Raw genomic sequence first — 8,258 nt, forward strand, 5'->3', positions numbered from 1 at the left:
AAATGTCATCCAATAGAATAGTAAGTCACATGAGTAGATCATGCATTGTAAAGATGTGATCATCTGCATAGACCTGTGCAGAATGTATGTATCTGCAATATACCACTACACTGTTGTGTACTGTAGCTGAGTTTGAATGGAGGGAAAACTGTCAGAAACCTACATGGATATCTATGGTGGCAAGGCTGAATGTCGGAATGTTAGAAGCCACCGATGTTCAAATATCAAGTTTCCCACATCATTATGGAAGCTTCGTCATGGGAACAGAAAAGTGACAGGCACAGAGGCATCTCACAGGGAGTATGCTCTTCTGATAAGGAGGATCTTACAGACAGCCTAGATAGAAACACACAGGCTTAAGAGGCAGCCCTTTCAAACAGATACCAGTCTGCACACACTCACAGGCAGACAGTCCCTCCCTCTCTGCACCCACAACAAGGCTATAACTCAACTTTTGTTTTAGGGACTCTGTACTTTAAATGTTCCTGCAGCAACCAAGTAGTACTGGGTCGTGCCTCTGTGGATGTGTTCGCATGGTATTGGGTGAAGTTGCCTGTTGACACTGATCTTTGTTCAGTGTGTAATTTCCCATAAACTTCACCCTACTCCATTAGTTAACACTGTTGTGTAAAAATTAACCATAATGCTGAGCAAATGCCTTTTCTGAGATATTTCCACTTCATCAAGATGTGGGTTGGCTTGGTGTGGGTGATATTTAACTTGTCTCGTGTTACATCCATTATGTAATCCCCCGCTCGGGGATTAATGTGACACACACACACACATTCGCTGCTAATGTTACGCCCTGACCGTGCAGAGCCCTCTGGGTTCTCTCTGGTGTTTTAGGTCAGGGCGTGACTAGGGGAATTTATAGTTAGTTTATTTCTATGTTATTTATTTCTAATCACCACATCCTCATCGGCAGACTCAATAGCCTTGGTTTCTCAAATGATTGCCTCGCCTGGTTCACCAACTACTTCTCTGATAGAGTTCAGTGTGTCAAATCGGAGGGCCTGTTGTCCGGACCTCTGGCAGTCTCTATGGGGGTGCCACAGGGTTCAATTCTTGGGCCGACTCTCTTCTCTGTATACATCAATGATGTTGCTCTTGCTGCTGGTGATTCTCTGATCCACCTCGTCGCAGACGACACCATTCTGTATACTTCTGGCCCCTCTTTGGACACTGTGTTAACTACCCTCCAGACAAGCTTCAATGCCATACAACTCTCCTTCCGTGGCCTCCAACTGCTCTTAAATACAAGTAAAACTAAATGCATGCTCTTCAACCGATCGCTGCCTGCACCTGCCTGCCCATCCAGCATCACTACTCTGGACGGTTCTGACTTAGAATATGTGGACAACTACAAATACCTGGGTGTCTGGTTAGACTGTAAACTCTCCTTCCAGACTCACATCAAACATCTCCAATCCGAAGTTAAATCTAGAATTGGCTTCATACCCTCGTAAAACTGACCATCCTACCGATCCTCGACGTCGGCGACGTCATTTACAAAATAGCCTCCAATAGCTTCCCTTCTCAATAAATTGGATGCAGTCTATCACAGTACCATCCGTTTTGTCACCAAAGCCCCATATACTACCCACCACTGCGACCTGTACGCTTTCGTTGGCTGGCCCTCGCTTCATACTCGTCGCCAAACCCACTGGCTCCAGGTCATCTACAAGACCCTGCTAGGTAAATTTCCCCATATCTCAGCTCGCTGGTCACCATAGCAGCACCCACCTGTAGCACGCACTCCAGCAGGTATATCTCTGGTCACCCCCAAAGCCAATTCCTCCTTCGGCCGCCTCTCCTTCCAGTTCTCTGCTGCCAATGACTGGAACGAACTACAAAATTCTCTAAAACTGGAAACACTTATCTCCCTCACTAGCTTTAAGCACCAGCTGTCAGAGCAGCTCACAGATTACTGCACCTGTACATAGCCCATCTATAATTTAGCCCAAACAACTACCTCTTCCGCTACTGTATTTATTTATTTATTTATTTATTTATTTTGCTCCTTTGCGCCCCATTATTTCTATTTCTACTTTGCACTTTCTTCCACTGCAAATCTACCATTCCAGTGTTTTACTTGCTATATTGTATTTACTTTGCCACCATGGCCTTTTTTGCCTTTACCTCCCTGATCTCACCTCATTTGCTCGCTTTGTATATAGACTTATTTTTCTACTATATTATTGATTGACTGTAGGTTTGTTTTACTCCATGTGTAACTCTGTGTTGTTGTATGTGTCAAACTGCTTTGCTTTATCTTGGCCAGGTCGCAATTGTAAATGAGAACTTGTTCTCAACTTGCCTACCTGGTTAAATAAAGGTGAAATAAAAATAAAATAAAATGTTGGTGTATGTGTATGGTTCCCAATTAGAGGCAGCTGATAATCGTTACCTCTAATTGGGGATCATACTTAGTGTGTTCTATTTCCCACCTGCGATGTGGGATATTGTTTGTATGAGTGCCTATGTGCGCTATGTATTGCACGTTCGTTAATTCTTTGTTGTTTTGAAGTTTCACTAATAAATATGTGGAACTCTACTCACACTGCGCCTTGGTCCGATTATTTATATAAAGATCGTGACAGCTAATACACTCATCCAACCTCGCTCTGCTCACATATGTGAATGATATTAGCGGGACGTGGCAGTATGTTTACAGTAAAATGTATTCATCAGTGGTAAAAGATGACTGTAGTCAGCCTCCCCTCTTATACCATAGTATCAGTGGTCCATATATGTTGTCAGCCTCCCCACTTATACCATAGTATCAGTGGTCCATATCTGTTGTCAGCCTCCCCTCTCATACCATAGTATCAGTGGTCCATATCTGTTGTCAGCCTCCCCTCTCATACCATAGTATTAGTGGTCCATATCTGTTGTCAGCCTCCCCTCTCATACCATAGTATCAGTGGTCCATATCTGTTGTCAGCCTCCCCTCTCATACCATAGTATCAGTGGTCCATGATGATAAATGCATCCCATGTATTCATAAAGCGTCTAAGAGTGCTGATCTAGAATCAGGTCTCTCCCTGTCTATGTAATCGTATTCATTATGATCTAAAAGGATAAACTGATCCTAGATGAGCAATCCTACTCTAAGACGCTTGATGAATACTGGCACTGGTTACTGTTTCAGAGAGAGATTTGGAGGAGTCTAGTCATCAACCAGTGATGAATCCTCCCTTTCTCTGAGGTCAGGGTTACAACATACCCAGAGATCCTCCCTTCTCTGAGGTCAGGGTTACAACATACCCAGAGATCCTCCCTTCTCTGAGGTCAGGGTTACAACATACCCAGAGATCCTCCCTTCTCTGAGGTCAGGGTTACAACATACCCAGAGATCCTCCCTTCTCTGAGGTCAGGGTTACAACAGTACCCAGAGGCACCCTATCGTCAAGTCTGACGTCAACAGGATTTTCTCTGTGTGGATCAAAGACAACGCACAATGCCTTGTAGTCAAATCCGACCTCTCAGGACTAAGGGTGAGAGTCCCAAATGGCACCCTATTCCCTATAAAGTGCACTACTTTTTACTAGGGCTGATAGGGCTTTGGTCAAAAGTAGTGCACTATATAGGGAATAGGGTACCATTTGAGAAATAATCTACCAGATAATTAGCTTGGCCATTTTTCAGGGCAGAGTCCAGCCCTCAGACAGAGGTGGGAGTGTTGGACATTGTTATGGTGTTCACTCACATATAACAAAAATATTTACCCATCTGTCTGTCTCAGTTGTCCCAAACCTCAGTGTCCTGGATGATAGATTCTGCGTCCCAAATTTGCACCCTATCCCCAATATAGTGCACTACTTTTGACCAGTGCCCATAGGGCAAAAGTAGTGGACTATGTAAGAAATAGGGTGCCATTTGGAGCACAAACCATTGTGTTATGGTTGGAATGTGCCACGTATCTGAGATAGCGCCCAAGGTCTGCCATGTTGCTGTGTGAAGACCACAGCTGGCTGGGATTTGCATGGGTTGTGCACTTCGTTTTCTCAGCTGGCACTGAGACTATGCTAGACAGCGTATGGAAAAAGGAGTGCAGTATAGAAAGGACCAGAGGAAATGAGTTTAGGAAACACACAAGTCAAGGCTGTCTGATGGCAGATATGTGGAGATTGGGAGCCATATGAGTTAGTGGAACCTGCGTTCTTGTTTTTCTTCACTCCAACCATCTGGCTCAGACTCTGTCGTGCAGTACTTAGTCAATGTATTATCAGAGATGGAAAACTTTCAAAGGCAAACCAAATCTACAGAAAGATAAGACATTTAGTCAGAGGGACAGTTCACGTCAAGGATTTTCTTGGAATTATTTATATATATATATATATACACTACCGGCCAAAACTTTTAGAACACCTACTCATTAAAGGGTTTTTCTTTCTTTTTACTATTTTCTACATTGTAGAATAAGAGTGAAGACATCACAACTATGAAATAACACATATGGAATCATGTAGTAACCAAAAAAGTGTTAAAAAAATCAAAATATATTTTATATTTGAGATTCTTCAAATAGCCACCCTTTGCCTTGATGACAGATTTGCACACTTTTGGTATTCTCTCAACCAGCTTCACCTAGAATGCTTTTCCAACAGTCTTGAAGGAGTTCCCACATATGCTGAGCACTTGTTGGCTGCTTTTCCTTCACACTGCAGTCCGACTCATCCAAAACCATCTCAATTTGGTTGAGGTCGGGGGATTGTGAAGGCCAGGTCATCTGATGCAGCATTCAATCACTCTCCTTCTTGGTAAAATAGCGTTTACATAGCCAGATTATTATTATTTGACCCTGCTGGTTATCTATGAACATTTGAACATCAGGGCTTTATAAATAAATTTGATTTGATTGATTGGAGGTATGTTGGGTCATTGTCCTGTTGAAAAACAAATTATAGTCCCACTAAGCCCAAACCAGATGGTCGCTGCAGAATGCTGTGGTAGTCATGCTGGTTAAGTGTGCCTTGAATTCTAAATAAGTCACAGATAGTGTTGCCAGCAAAGCACCCCCACACCATAACACCTCCTCCTCCATGCTTCACGGTGGGAAATACACATGAGGAGATCATCCGTTCACCCACAAAACGTGTCTCACAAAGACATGGCGGTTGGAACCAAAAATCTCAAATTTGGACCTCAGACCAAAGGACAAATTTCCACCGGTCTAATGTCCATTGCTCGTGTTTCTTGGTCCAAGCAAGTCTCTTCTTCTTATTGGTGTCCTTTAGTAGTGGTTTCTTTGCAGCAATACAACCATGAAGGCCTGATTCACAGTCTCCTCTGACCAGTTGATGTTGAGATGTGTCTGTTACTTATTTATTTGGGCTGCAATTCCTGAGGCTGGTAACTATAATGAACTTATCAACTGCAGCAGAGGTAACTCTGGGTCTTCCATTCCTGTGGCGGTCCTCATGGGAGCCAGTTTCATCATAGCGCTTGATGGTTTTTGAGACTGCACTTGAAGAAACTACACTTTAAATTCTTGAAATGTTCTGTATTGACTGTCTTAAAGTAATGATGGACTGTATTTTCTCTTTGCTTATTTGAGCTGTTCTTGCCATAATATGGACTTGGTCTTTTACCAAATAGAGCTATCTTCTGTAACCCCCCTACCTTGTCACAACACAACTGATTGTCTCAAACGCACGAAGAAGGAAAGAAATTCCACAAATTAACTTTTAAGAAGGCACACCTGTTTATTTAAATGCATTCCAGGTGACTACCTCATGAAGCTGGTTGAGAGAATGCCAAGAGCTGTCATCAAGGCAAAGGGTGGCTACTTTGAAGAAACTCAAATCTAAAATATGTTTTGATTTGTTGAACACTTTTTTGGTTACTAGAGGATTCCATATGTGTTATTTCATAGTTATGATGTCTTCACTATTATTCTACAATGTAGAAAATAGTAAAAATTAAGAAAAAACGTTGAATGAGTAGGTGTTCTAAAACTTTTGACCGGAAGTGTATATATTTTTTTAAATGTGTTTTTTATTTATTTCTCTCTCTCCTCTCTGCTGACTGAGAAAGGACATCAGAGTTCTGAACGGCTCTCCATGAAAGTCGTCACTGAACGCCAAGGACACCAACTGGTAACACAATACTGTAATGAACAGGTGAAAACCTCACAGACTATAACGTTGAATGGGTCTGTTACCATAGTGAAGCACAAGCTAGGAATGGTCCAGGGCAATGCTTGGCGAATGGTCCCGTTCACTGCTATGGTTGAACTGCAATGAATTCTCAACTGAAGGGTAGAACCAATGAAGATACATGTGTTGTTGCGGGTGTAAGTAAGCTTGAGGAATAGGAGATCAAAGCCTCTGAGAAGCAGTAACGTGTTTCCATTGAATACACTTCTGAGAAGCAGTGATGTGTTTCCATTGAATACACCTCTGAGAAGCAGTAATGTCTTTCCATTGAATACACCTCTGAGAAGCAGTAACGTGTTTCCATTGAATACACCTCTGAGAAGCAGTAACGTGTTTACATTGAATACACCTCTGAGAAGCAGTAACGAGTTTCCATTGAATACACCTCTGAGAAGCAGTAACGTGTTTCCATTGAATACACCTCTGAGAAGCAGTAACGTGTTTCCATTGAATACACCTCTGAGAAGCAGTAACGTGTTTCCATTGAATACACCTCTGAGAAGCAGTAACGTGTTTCCATTGAATACACCTCTGAGAAGCAGTAATGTGTTTCCATTGAATACACCTCTGAGAATCAGTAACGTGTTTCCATTGAATACACCTCTGAGAAGCAGTAACGTGTTTCCATTGAATACACCTCTGAGAAGCAGTAACGTGTTTCCATTGAATACACCACTGAGAAGCAGTAATGTGTTACCATTGAATACACCTCTGAGAAGCAGTAACGTGTTTCCATTGAATACACCTCTGAGAAGCAGTAACGTGTTTCCATTGAATACACCTCTGAGAAGCAGTAACGAGTTTCCATTGAATACACCTCTGAGAAGCAGTAACGTGTTTCCATTGAATACACCTCTGAGAAGCAGTAACGTGTTTCCATTGAATACACCTCTGAGAAGCAGTAATGTGTTACCATTGAATACACCTCTGACAGCTATAGATCATATCTTAAACTCTCTTTATTCTATGTATTGAATGTTTACATCCTCTGTTCACTTTAAATACAATTAATTAATAAATGAAATGTGAGGTACTGTATGAAGACATGTCCAAAAAACACACACTTATTATAGCTCACCTGAAATTCAAGTGCAGTATCATGCCCAGCCTGAACCAGATGTAATGTCCAGTATCATGCCCGAACCAGATGTAATGTCCAGTATCACGCCCAGCATGAACCAGATGTAATGTCCAGTATCACGCCCAGCCTGGACCAGATGTAATGTCCAGTATCATGCCCAGCCTGAACCAGATGTAATGTCCAGTATCATGCCCAGCCTGAACCAGATGTAATGTCCAGTATCATGCCCAGCCTGAACCAGATGTAATGTCCAGTATCACGCCCAGCCTGAACCAGATGTAATGTCCAGTATCATGCCCAGCCTGAACCAGATGTAATGTCCAGTATCATGCCCAGCAGGAACCAGATGTAATGTCCAGTATCATGCCCAGCCTGAACCAGATGTAATGTCCAGTATCACGCCCAGCCTGGACCAGATGTAATGTCCAGTATCATGCCCAGCCTGAACCAGATGTAATGTCCAGTATCATGCCCAGCCTGAACCAGATGTAATGTTCAGTATCATGCCCAGCCTGAACCAGATGTAATGTTCAGTATCATGCCCAGCCTGAACCAGATGTAATGTTCAGTATCATGCCCAGCATGAACCAGATGTAATGTTCAGTATCATGCCCAGCATGAACCAGATGTAATGTTCAGTATCATGCCCAGCCTGAACCAGATGTAATGTTCAGTATCCTGCCCAGCATAAACCAGATGTAATGTTTAGTATCATGCCCAGCCTGAACCAGATGTAATGTTCAGTATCATGCCCAGCATGAACCAGATGTAATGTCCAGTATCATGTCCAGCCTGAACCAGATGTAATGTCCAGTATCATGCCCAGCCTGAACCAGATGTAATGTCCAGTATCATGCCCAGCCTGAACCAGATGTAATGTCCAGTATCATGCCCAGCCTGAACCAGATGTAATGTTCAGTATCATGCCTGAACCAGATGTAATGTTCAGTATCATGTCCAGCCTGAACCAGATGTAATGTCCAGTATCATGCCCAGCCTGAACCAGATGTAATGTC

The sequence above is a fragment of the Salmo salar genome, chromosome ssa17, assembly GCF_905237065.1.
Source record: "Salmo salar chromosome ssa17, Ssal_v3.1, whole genome shotgun sequence".
Taxonomy (NCBI): Eukaryota; Metazoa; Chordata; class Actinopteri; order Salmoniformes; family Salmonidae; genus Salmo; species Salmo salar.